Below are 12,660 nucleotides of genomic sequence, written 5' to 3'. Positions count from 1 at the left end.
CCGTCACCGCCATCCGTCTCCAGAACCCTTTTGTGTTCCCACACTGAGACCCTGTCCCGATGACACGCTACCCCACCCCCCTCAGCCCCTGGTTCCACCACCAACCTTCTGTCTGTGAATCAATGTCTCCTGGAACTCACAGAAGCACAATCATGCGGCATTCACCTTTTGGGCCTGGCTTATTTCACTTAGCATGTTTTCAAGGTTCATCCATGTGGTGGTAGCAGGTGTCAGAATTTCACCGCTTTTGAAGGCTGAGTAATCTTCCATTTATGTGTAAATATATGTTTCAATGGAACATACTATTTATAAAACAACATGTATAAAACATATATACCACATTTAGTTCATCCACTCCTCTGTCCCCGGGCACCTGGGTTGTTTCTATGTTTTCTACTGGGAACAGTGCTGCTGAGAACATGTAGGCTCCAGAGCAGGTGGTACATTTAAAACATAAGTTTAGGGGGGCCTGGGTGGCTCGGTCGGTGAAGTGTTCAATTCTTGATTTCGGCTCAGGTCCTGATCTCATGGTTTGTGGGATCAAGAGCCATGTCAGGATCTGAGGTGATCATGGAGCCTGCTTGACATTCTCTCCCTCTCTCTCTCTCTCTCTCTCTCTCTCTCTCTCTCTCTCCACCCCCTCTTTCTCTCCTTCTCCCTCTCCCTCTCTCCCCAACCCTCTCTCTCAAAAAAAAATGTTTAAAACGTTAAAAAAAAAAACACAGACATTTACATTACAGACCACCCAGCTACTGACGGATGAGAGAACTATTCTTTAAGTCTTGACCAAATCTGATGCTGAGAGACCACGGCACTGCTCCTTCGGTGTCCTCTGCACGTGGGGAAAATTCTCTACCGTGAGCAAAGCCACGTGGTGGGAAAGTAATCGCTGTTGAGAGGTTGGTAACACCAGGAATGTGACTCTACGTGGAAACTCACGGTAGCCTCGAATGACGGCACGGGGCGTGTCGGTCCTCGAGTTCTCTCTTGGGTGTTAGGACGTCTGGGGATACGGAATCCAAGCGATGCTGGAAGGCTCCGCCCGGCCCCCCGCCGGCCAGAAGGGGAGGCCGGCCTGTAGGAGTGAGGGGCTCGGGGAGACGTGATTCAGCACACCTGTCAACACACCTGGTGAGGAGCCGCCCGTGGTTACAGATCGGAGCAACCAGAGGTGACGCGTGAGGTCGTGGCGGGATCTGGAAACTCTGGGGCCCCGGAAACGGCTCACTCCACTCCGATCCCTCCACCAGGGATCTTACAAGTGCCGTCCCGTAAGTAGTGCTTTGGTGACTGTAATCATTTTGCATTTCTTAGCAACGCAAGTGAGAGGCCAGGCAGACTCTAATCCCTTCCCTTCGGGACGCTAGTTTTGGGGGAGACACAAAGTATGCAGGACAGTGGCCTCATCTCCAAGCACAGTCTTATTAGATCTGTAGGCCACTCCAGCTTCGGACACGGGACAAAGGGATGTCACCAACCCTGCCCTTTGGCCCTCTGGGCTCCAGTAGCACTCAGGGCGACACCGTGACCCGTTTCTCAAGATAAAGCCAAGTGGGCAGTGGTGACACCGTTCTGCCTTTCCAGAAAGAAATCCCTGTGGCTGATGAGCCAGAGACAGCGGACTTGTAAAGGCCAGACAAGCTCTAATGCTCCCAAGACCACGGGCGTCTTGGGCTGGATGTGTATTGTCCAAGAGGACAAGGACAGAGACTCTCTGGGGAAAGTAGAGAGAGGGCAGACGCGGGGCGGAGGGACGGCCCAGGTGTTTTCCAGAACACTGCGGAGCTTGAGTTACCTGCTCCAGGGAGCCATGGCCGCTGCTGGCGGAGCAGGGAGGTGATGCTCTAGGGTGCCTTCCGGCGAGCCCGGAGCTTCCTAGTCTGGGCACTTCTCAACCCCATTTTCACGGTGCATCTTCCACTATGTCTCCATCTTCCCCCCAAGGAGGCATCTGTGGGTACAGAGGCGTCCCCACCCAGGGCACTGGGTCAGGGAGCGCCCTGGCCTCACTCCTGCCGGGCTCCAGCAGGAGGCGCTGCCTCTCCCTGTGTGCGTTTTCTGGCTGGCGTCCACTGAGCAGTGGTCCTTGTCCAGATCCCAGGATTCGGTGGGCATCCGCAGGTGACTCCCAGCTAGGATAATCACAGCCTGGCCAGTGCCCTTCTCAGTGGGGACGCTCCTTGTTGGGGTTGGTGCTGAGACCCCATCTCATGCCCGATGCCAACAGTTGTCTCGCTTTGGTATCGTGTGCTTCAGGAACTCCTCCAAAACCAACTTATCTGAACCACAGATTTCCCAAACAGACTTTTTCTAAGATATGAGGTTGCTCGACCAGTAAGACATTTGCTTATCAAACAACTGTATTCACCAAAACTCCTTCTAGACCCTTGCCTTACTGTGCCCACCAAACCTAAACTATTACGTCGAGAACTTGGCACAATCCCAGAGACGAGGGGGCCAAAGGTGACGTGGGGGCAAAGCGCAAGCTAGCGACCTCCCCCCCGCCCCTGCCAGGTGGGGTATGTGTGACATTCCTCAGGCACTCGCAGCTGTCCGAGGGCAAAGGAAGGGAAGAACCGATGGCTAACTGTCAGAGATCAGTCACCCAGGACATGAGCTGCCATCAGTTTACAAAGGTCTCAGTACATCACGAGAAAAAGGCAATCTTACCAAGAGCCGAACCTCCAGAAACCCACAGACTCAATTTCCTGGAGCCCCCACATCATCCTCCCCTCCACAGTGATGGAGGGGACAAAGGTAAGACGAAAATAAAATAAAATAACATTTCTTTATAACCTGCAGCCCGCTGACAAACATTTGAGACAGGCAGAGTATAACATTCCTCCAATTAGCTCCCGACTGTCTTGTCTCAACGTTAATGCTTTACTAGAGGGAAAACAACCTCAGCTCGACAACGGCAAGGCCTCCAGTATCTTGTAGTAAACAGACACACGTGTGGTATCTCTGTAGCATACGAAAGTCCTTTTGCAAACCTCCCTTCTTCCTTACCTCCCCCAACTCCCAGGTCACTCCTCACAACCCCAGCATAGCTCTTTTTGCCCAGGGGTCCTGACCCTGTGCTCTGATGACATCGAAGTCCTTCTGCACCAAAGACGTCTCAAGAATTCTTTCCTGGCGGTCAGCTCCAGACCCGCCCCCACCACCCCCAAACCCCATCACCGGTACGGTCTCCCTGTCCAAAGCCCCACCCTAAACCAGTGAAGACGCGTAGGGGGCCGAATGGTGGCCCCCAGACGAACGTCCACAGCCTCATCCCTACCATCTGTGAATGTGGCCTTATTTGGACAAGGGGTGTTTGCAGATGGAAAGACGGGTCTCGAGATGAGGAGATCCTGCCGGGTTATGTCGACGGTGCCTGACTTCAGTGACGAGTGCCCTCACAAGGAACACGGGGGCGGGAGAGGAAGCAGCACTGCGGCCACGGAAGCAGAGACTGGAGTGCCAGCAGCCACGAGCAGCCGGGGGACAAAGACCGGATTCTCCCCTAGAGCCTTTGAGGGGAGTGTGGTCCTACCAACACTCAGCTTTGCACCTCCGGGCTCCGGAACCGTGGCAGAAGAAATCTGCATTTTCTTTTAAAGCCACCCGGTGTGTGGCGGTTTACTACAGCAGCCACAGGAAACGGATACAAGCCTCTCGCCGCGGAGACCCCACCCGTGTGGGCCCCGGACCCCGCGTCCGAAGCGCGCCTACTGCCGACGAAGGGTCGTACCTCGGTTCCGGGGGTCCGACGCGCGGCTCTGCTGGCTCGGCAATTCCACGCGGGCCTCTGGGGGGCCGACGGCCGATCACTCTCTTCCCTCGTCCTGCACGCTGTGTCTCAGGGCTCCCGAGGCCCTACAAAGAGGACCAGCGACACTGGCGTAAAGACACGCGTGAAAGAGAGAGAAAGGCACGTGGAGGGGGCGTCGCTTCACGCGAGGATTCTCGCTTTGGAATATGTTGTGTCTGTCCCGGGGCATCTCGATCCAGAACACCGGTAGAGTAATTCATTTGCTGTACCGGTCACACATTTACTGGGTTTGTGTGTTTGTTTATACGACATTTTACCAGGGACCTTGGGAAACTAGGGTTAGAACAGAAAAATAGTTAACGGCGTGCAGAGTGGAGAATGCTTAAATAAAGTAGATTAAGTGAGAAGAAAACACACATCTAAAAGGTGCATTATGGAGGCTTAATGGGCTATATTGTAGGAGTATTGATGCTTCGCCCAGGACGGGGCCACTTCCTGCTAACGGCGGTCACTGCGCACAACAGGAGAATTACAGCATGCTTGAAAATACCCAGAAAGGGAAGGAATCGCAAATTTAGCACCACTCAACGTGGCTGCTTAAAGACGTGCCGTTGTGTCGGTATCGATACAGATCAGCGTGGCACCCACGTGCCCAGATCGTCCATAACAGTCTTCCTTTCAAATCCTCGTCCTTCGGTCAGATCCTGTGTTGTCACGTGAGCACGGGGTTACAGGGAGAAGCCCAGCCAACCCTGGGAACGATCTGTTCGTCTATTCAAGAAATATCCGAGTGACACGAAGTGGAAAGTCACAGATGTCAGACTCTGGTACTACATGACCTGTGACCTCGGGCCAGTCGCTTCGGCTCTCCCTGAATCTGTTTCCTCCTCGGTAAAGGAAGGTTGGTAACTGGTACGGAATAAATGAGATCACTCATGTGTAGGGATGACTTTGTGGCGAATTCACCCGGTTCCTCCTCTTCTCTGTTTGTCCCTGAATGTTGTCACTTATAGCCTGAGGACTCCACCCCCCCCACCCCCCACCCCCGCCCCTCGTGGGCCTTGGCCCAGGGGGACAGGAACATCAAATCAAATCATCGGATTTCAGGTTTTAAAGAATTAAAGCCTGGAGAGGAGGCGGCGAAATTTGGTGTAAGTACCGTGGAGTCAGCATCTCCAAACTGGTGTCACAACAGGGGAAATATATTTCCGAATCTGGGGTGAGAAGCCAGTTGGAAAGAGGCTTCTGCACCCCACGTCCTCCACCGGGTGGACAAGAAGGGTAGAATCTTCTGCAAAGTTCTGGATCTGAGCATAGAGGGGATGCCTGCCTTCCTTCCAACCTGGGAGGGGTCCTCTTCACCACTGAGGTGTGGGGACAGCAGAACAGAGGCGAAGCAGGTGGCTGGCAGCTCACTGTGCTTTCTGCGGCCCCTGAGTAGGAGGGGCAGCAGCCAGGTTTCCTTTGCAGTAGGCTGTGTGGAGAAGGCAGCAGAGGTCTGTGAGCTCAGAGACCCGGCGGGAACACGGGGCTCCCAGGGACTTCCGAGCACCCTTTGGAGCCGTCTGGAACCCTCTGGAACCTTCTGGAAGCTTGTAACGCCCAGGAAGAGGCAGAGTCTGTCTCCTCTCTTGCATCTGGGTGGGCTCTGACAGAGGAAGGGACAGCTTCCGCCATGCGTGCTGGAACGCTGGATCTTCAGAGCCATGCAGGGAAGTCTGATTGTCCTGAGGTCACCATGTGGTGAGGAGGCCACGTGGAGAGGCCGTGAGACTGTGTGGAGTGCGCCCTGCCCCATCCTGCTGTTCCCGGCCCACATGCCGTGTGGGAATGAGAGACCCGTGGCCAGAAACGCCCAGCCAGACCCCTCGTGACTTCGTGACCCACGAGAACTGCAAAAATTAAGAAATAGATGTTTTCGTTTTAAGCCTTTAAGTTTTTGGGTGACTTGTTAACGTCGCAATCGAAACCTAAAACCAAGGCTGACGCCACCGAGGACGCCCAACACTGTGAGTAAACCTCTCACTGGAGGGAATGGAAGTTGAAGAAAAGCTCACTTTAAATAAACTTGTATTTTATTCTTTGCGTGGTGGTTTCGAGCCCTGGAAGTTTATACGCACGCTGCCTGTGTCCCTCGGCAGCTAGCAGGGTCCCGAGGGCCCCCCAGTGCTGGGTGCACAAGGCTGGGTGTGATCCAGGCTCGAGGGCCTCACGCTCGCCTGCCTGGAGCTCTGCTGAAGAGGTGGGGGGAGCGCAGCCCCGGTGGTCCTTCCGGAATTTATTGGAAGAGGAGCGTAGAGAGTCCAGCCCATGAGTGGTCTGAGGGCAACGTGACGTCCCAGCACCCCAGGGTCCTCTAGAGCCCATCTCCGGCTTGGGGCCCAGCCCATAAGGGAACCCAAATCAGTAGCCCCTCAACGGGAGCCCAGCTCGACCCAGTCCTGAGCGTGGTGTGGGATGGGGGCTGGGGAGGGGACTCCGCAGCCCATCCCAGGCGGGTCTCACAACTTTGCCTTGTATCCTCACTCCTGCTCCCACCACCCCCAGCTTGACAAGCGTGAGTGAGCTCATTCTTCCCGGGAGCTGGATAAGGAGGAGGGCACGACATCACAGCTTACCAAAGCCCCCAGAGCACGCAGATTTGAGTTTCAGTATTGCCTTTACAAGATACTCCCCTGTCCTGCAAAACGAAAATATGGTCATGTGTAACAAAAGGAATATGGTCACTGAAGACAGGAAAAGGGGAGTTCGAACCCCGTCTACGGTGGCCAGCCTCCGAGCAGGCCCCTGATGGATACCGTCCTGGTATTCACAGCTTGTGTTGTGCTGGGCTGCTCCGTGTGACCTGTAGGACACAGCAGAGGTGACGGCTTATTTCTTTCTACATTGGGTTATTGAAGACACTGCCCGTCTGATGAGGAGCTGAGGCCTCCTGCCAATAGCCTATCCTCCAACCCAATCGAGCCTTCAGATAACATCAGCCCTGGCTGACAACACGGCTGCAGTTTCCCGGGAAACCCCAAGCCAGGACCACCCAGCTAAGCCATTCCTGAATTCCTGATCCTTAGAAACCACGGGGGATCATCAGTGTTGCTGCTTATATCTTCTAGGTTGTGGGATAATTTGTTACACAGCAAATGTAACTACTACACCATCTCTCCCAGTTATTGTTGGGTAACCTTGAGCACGTGGCTTCCCGTTTTTCATCCATAAAATGGAGACATCAGTGCCCCACCCATATCCCCTTGGCCCTACCAGGGGGTCCCCACGGCTGGGTCTTACACTCACTAGCAGCTCCCCGTGTCCCCTGCCCAAGTCCATTCTCGTGCCACAGGCGTGTCCCTGGCCCACGCACGTTAATGCCCTGGGAGAGGCCCTCCGCCAGTGCAGATGGGGTGGTGGGTGGGCACCCCAGCTCCCCTGCTCCTGGCGGGAGGGCACTTCCGGATGCCGTGCACAGCTTTTCGGAGGGTCTCAGGGGACAGTTGTCACATTCACACACCGGCTATCTGTCCTCCCTGTCTCGCTGGCCCACTCCCTGGCTGTGCTCCCTGGGGTCGCTCTCAGATGAAATACTTGTTCCCAAATCCTTGTCTCAGGCTTTGCTTTGTGGACAACCCAAACCAAGACGTCCTGATCAACTGAGGTGTCGTGGGTGATGGGTAGTTCTCTTCCTTTCAAGGAGCCTGGCCTGGAGCGCTTGGGGCAACGGTGTGCTGCCCCTGAGACACCTTATTCAGAGTGCTTCAATCATGGTGCGGCTTAGTCGTGGGTGACTTCCTGTGTATTGAGTCCCTTCCTCTCCCTCCTTTCTCCTTTCCTTTCCTCCCTCCCTCCCTCCCTCCCCCATCCCTCCATCTCCCCTTCCTTCCTTCCTTCCTTCCTTCCTTCCTTCCTTCCTTCTTTCCCTCCCTCCCTCCTTCCTCCCTCCCTCCCTCTCTCCATCTCCCCTTCCTTCCCTCCTTCCTAACTTCCTTCCTTCCTCCCTCTCTCCTTCCCTCTCTCCCTCCCTTCCTTCCTTCCTTCCCACCTCCCTTCCTTCCTCCCTCCCTCCCTCCGTCTTCCCTTCCTTCCTTCTTCCCTCCTTCCTAACTTCCTTCCTTCCTTCCTCCCTCCCTCTCCTGTCCCTCCATCTCCTTCCTTCCTTCCTTCCTTCCTTCCTTCCTTCCTTCCTTCCTTCCTCCTTCCCTCCCCCGTCCCTCCATCTCCCATTCCTTCCTTCCTTCATTCCTTCCTTCCTCTCTCCCTCCCTCCTCACCTCCCTTCCTTCCTCCCTCCCTTTCTTCCTCTCTCCCTTCCTTCCTTCCTCTCTCCCTTCCCCCTCCCTCCTTTCCTTCCTTCCATCCTCCCTCCTCCCTCCCTCCCTTCCTTTCTTCCTCTCAATTACATTACGTGCTTTTTATTTCTTTTACATGTAAGAAACAATACCTAAGCATAGAAGGCTCAAATTTGAATGACGAGTTGATGCATGAATAGAAGAACTCAGGGAACAGTTTCTAAAATACGTGTAATTAAATTCTTTCTTTCCTTGGTGGTCCCTCTTCTAAAGAAACAAACTGTACCGTAGTGATTTTTTAAATTTGTTTTTAATGTTTATCTTATTTCTGAGAGAGACACACAGAGTACAAGCAGGGGAGGGGCAGAGGGAGACGAAGACACAGAATCCGAAGCAGGCTCCAGGCTCTGAGTCGTCAGCACAGAGCCCGACGTGGGGCTCAAACCCACAAACCGCGAGATCATAACCTGACCTGAAGTCAGACCTTTAACCCACCGAGCTGCCCAGGTCCCCGTGTACCCTAGTGATTTTAGGAAAACCTTTGTAAACTCCATAAAGGAGGTTGTGCAAACATCTGGACATTCAGCCTACAAGTGCTGAGAATTATCTGGGACCAGGGTGGGGGGTGGGCGGGCAATGAAGGAACTAAACAACCCGAAAGGCAGCTCAAGCGGCTCCTTCATACTGAATGGGCTGAGCCAAGCTTCGGGGGTTCTCTTATTCGTAGCTCTGTCCTATGAGGTGACTGAACACCCAACTGGCAGATTCCGGAGCGACTTCGTTTACGTTCCGGCCGGTGCCTGGTCACACTTGGGTCGGCCAGTCAGGTCAGAACGTGACTCTGTGCCGTCTGTGTCCGGCTGGTGCGTCTTGGCCAGTATACGCTGAGGACGCGGGAGCTGAGCTCAGGACGGACAGCACCACGACCCCGGGCTGAACGGCGCTCAGCTCTCCGCGCCTCGGCCGCTCAGCTCGCGGCAACCTGAGCTTGGGGACACCGGCCGGCACCTCCGCGCCGCGCCCGAGGGCCACTGTGATGGCAAAACGCCCAACAGAAAGCACACAGAGGTGGAGCGCGTGCGCTACACGGTCCGTGAAGGGGACACTTGTCGGCAGCGCGGGAGCGGCCGTGGCAGGCAGAGCGGTGGCCTCGGCCAGCCTCCGCCCGAAGCGAGTGTGTCGGGCCACCATGAGGGGTGGGACGGTGGCCCCTCCGCAGGTCCGTGCCCGGAAGGGGTGACCCCAGCGCGGCAGGATCTGACTGTCGGGACTCAGGCCTCTAAAGAGGCGGTTCGGTTCACGTGAGGTCATGGGGTGGGCCCCCGCCCAACCCGACCGGGGTCCCAGGAGGAGCCCGGGACGCACAGAGGGACCCCAGCGGCCCCTGGCCGCACAGGAAAGGCCGGGCGAGGCCCCGGCGGACCGACGGGGACCCCTGTGCTGGCGGGACTGCACGTGTTCCCAGGCGAGCACGGAGGCGCCGTGAGCACCGAGGGCGGTTTTGAATCAATCTTAGCGGGGACGCGGACCCCCCGAGTGTCGGGTGCACGCATCGCGGGGGTCTGCTGGACCGCCGCCCAGGCCGGCACCCGGGGTCTCTGTGCAGCCACCATCGACTCTGACGGCGCCACAGCCCCCCCGGAGACAACAGGCCGGGACCTCGGAGTCCCACACGAGTGGGTAAAACGGGGCCCGTCGGGGAGAATTTCTCACCAAGAGCCCGGCTCAGCGCTCTCTGGGGTCTGTGGTTCCCCAGCGCAGTTACACTTGGTGTTCCCTCCACAAAGGTCATTCACTTCGTTTTAAGTGCTGAACATCGTTTAGGGGCCACAGCCCGAGGCGGGGGACACCCCAAACCCGAGGGGCGCGTGGGCTTTTCCCCGCGCACCGATGTCACGTGGACGGGTGCCTGGCCGTGGGCCCTGGGCAGCCGCAGCTGGGCACCGAGCGCTGACCACTGAGCACTGGGTACTGAGCACTGACCGCCGAGCTCTGACCACTGAGCGCTGACCACTGAGTACTGGGTACTGAGCACTGACCACCGAGCTCTGACCACTGAGTGCTGGCCACCGAGCACTGGATACCGAGCACTGACCACCGAGCTCTGACCACCGAGCGCTGACCACTGAGTGCTAGGTACTGAGCACTGACCACCGAGCTCTGACCACTGAGCGCTGGCCACCGAGCACTGGGTACTGAGCACTGACCACCGAGCTCTGACCACCGAGCGCTGACCACTGAGTGCTGGGTACTGAGCATTGACCACCGAGCTCTGACCACTGAGCGCTGGCCACCAAGCACTGGGTACTGAGCACTGACCACCGAGCTCTGACCACCAAGCGCTGACCACTGAGTGCTGGGTACTGAGCATGGACCACCGAGCTCTGACCACTGACTGCTGGCCACCGAGCACTGGGTACTGAGCACTGACCACCGAGCTCTGACCACCGAGCACTGACCACCGACCGCTGGGTACTGAGCACTGACCACCGAGCACTGGGTACTGTGCGCTGGGTACTGAGTGCTGACCACCGAGCTCTGACCACCGAGCACTGACCACTGAGTGCTGGGTACTGAGCGCTGACCACCGAGTGCTGACCACCAAGAGCTGGGTACTGATCATTGACCACCGAGCACTGACCACCAAGAGCTGGTACTGAGCACTGACCACCGAGCACTGACCACTGAGCACTGGGTACTGAACGCTGACCACTGAGCGCTGGGTAGAGCACTGACCACAGAGCTCTGACCACCCAGAGCTGGGTACTGAGCACTGACCACCGAGCTCTGACCACTGAGCGCTGACCACTGATCGCTGGGTACTGAGCACTAACCACTGAGCTCTGACCACCGAGTGCTGACCACTGAGCACTGGGTACTGAGTGTTGACCGCCGAGCTCTGACCACTGAGCGCTGACCACCAAGCACTGGGTACTGAGCACTGACCACCGAGCTCTGACCACCGAGCACTGGGTACTGAGCACTGACCACCGAGCACTGACCACTGAGCGCTGGGTACTGAGTGCTGACCACCGAGTGCTGGGTACTGAGCACTGACCACCGAGCTCTGACCACTGAGCACTGAGCGCTGGGTATGGACCACTGACCACTGAGTGCTGACCACCGAGCACTGGGTACTGAGCACTGACCACCGAGCGCTGACCACTGAGCACTGGGTACTGAGCACTGACCACCGAGCGCTGGATACAGAGCACTGACCACCGAGCGCTGACCACTGAGCGCTGGGTACTGAGCACTGACCACCGAGTGCTGACCACTGAGCGCTGGGTACTGAGCACTGACCACCGAGCTCTGACCACCAAGCATTGACCACCGAGAGCTGGGTACTGGGCACTGACCGCCGAGCTCTGGCCACTGAGCACTGGGTACTGAGCACTGACCACCGAGTGGTGACCACTGAGCACTGGGTACTGAGCGCTGACCACCGAGTGGTGACCACTGAGCACTGGGTACTGAGCACTGACCACCGAGTGGTGACCACTGAGCACTGGGTACTGAGCGCTGACCACCGAGCTCTGACCACCAAGCGCTGACCACTGAGAGCTGGGTACTGAGCGCTGACCACCGAGCACTGGGTACTGAGCACTGACCACCAAGCTCTGACCACTGAGCACTGACCACTTATTGCTGGGTACTGAGCACTGACCACCGAGCGCTGACCACTGAGCACTGAGTGCTGGGTACTGAGCACTGACCACTGAGCGCTGACCACTGAGCACTGACCACCGAGAGCTGGGTATTGAGCACTGACCACTGAGCGCTGGGTACTGAGCACTGACCACTGAGCGCTGACCACTGAGCACTGACCACCGAGAGCTGGGTATTGAGCACTGACCACTGACCGCTGGGTATTGAGCACTGACCACTGACCGCTGGGTACTGAGCGCTGACCACCGAGCGCTGACCACCAAGAGCTGGGTACTGATCAATGACCACCGAGCACTGACCAACAAGAGCTGGGTACTGAGCACTGACCACCGAGCGCTGACCACCGAGCACTGACCACTGAGCGCCGGGTACTGAACGCTGACCACCGAGCGCTGGGTACAGAGCACTGACCACCGAGCGCTGACCACCGAGAGCTGGGTACTGAGCACTGACCACCGAGCTCTGACCACTGAGCGCTGACCACTGATCGCTGGGTACTGAGCACTAACCACTGAGCTCTGACCACCGAGTGCTGACCAGTGAGCGCTGGGTACTGAGCACTGACCACCGAACGCTGACCACTGAGCACTGACCACCGAGAGCTGGGTACTAAGCAATGACCACTGAGAGCTGGGTACTGAGCACTGACTGCTGAGCTCTGACCACCGAGCGCTGACCACCGAGCGCTGGGTACTGAGTGCTGACCACCGAGCGCTGACCACCAAGAGCTGGGTACTGATCAATGACCACCGAGCACTGACCACCAAGAGCTGGGTACTGAGCACTGACCACCGAGCGCTGACCACCAAGAGCTGGGTACTGATCAATGACCACCAAGCACTGACCACCAAGAGCTGGGTACTGAGCACTGACCACCGAGCGCTGACCACTGAGCGCTGACCACTGATCGCTGGGTACTGAGCACTAACCACTGAGCTCTGACCACCGAGTGCTGACCACT

The 12,660-nt window shown here is 57.0% G+C and overlaps 1 long non-coding RNA gene across 1 annotated transcript in view; it reads right to left on the bottom strand.

Annotated features, from left to right (window-relative positions):
• Positions 1-3,739: 3,739 nt before the first annotated feature.
• LOC132689805 (uncharacterized) overlaps positions 3,740-12,660 on the bottom strand; it is a 30,223-nt gene continuing 21,302 nt past the window's right edge. Inside the window, exon 4 of the long non-coding RNA XR_013552764.2 lies at positions 3,740-3,858. This is a non-coding gene — a long non-coding RNA (uncharacterized LOC132689805). The remainder of the gene's footprint in view (positions 3,859-12,660) is intronic.

Source organism: Panthera onca, chromosome E3, assembly GCF_046562875.1.
Source record: "Panthera onca isolate mPanOnc1 chromosome E3, mPanOnc1 haplotype 2, whole genome shotgun sequence".
Classification (NCBI taxonomy): Eukaryota; Metazoa; Chordata; class Mammalia; order Carnivora; family Felidae; genus Panthera; species Panthera onca.
The sequence above is the reverse complement of the archived record's forward strand: the minus strand, read 5'-3'. Positions and strand labels throughout refer to the sequence as shown.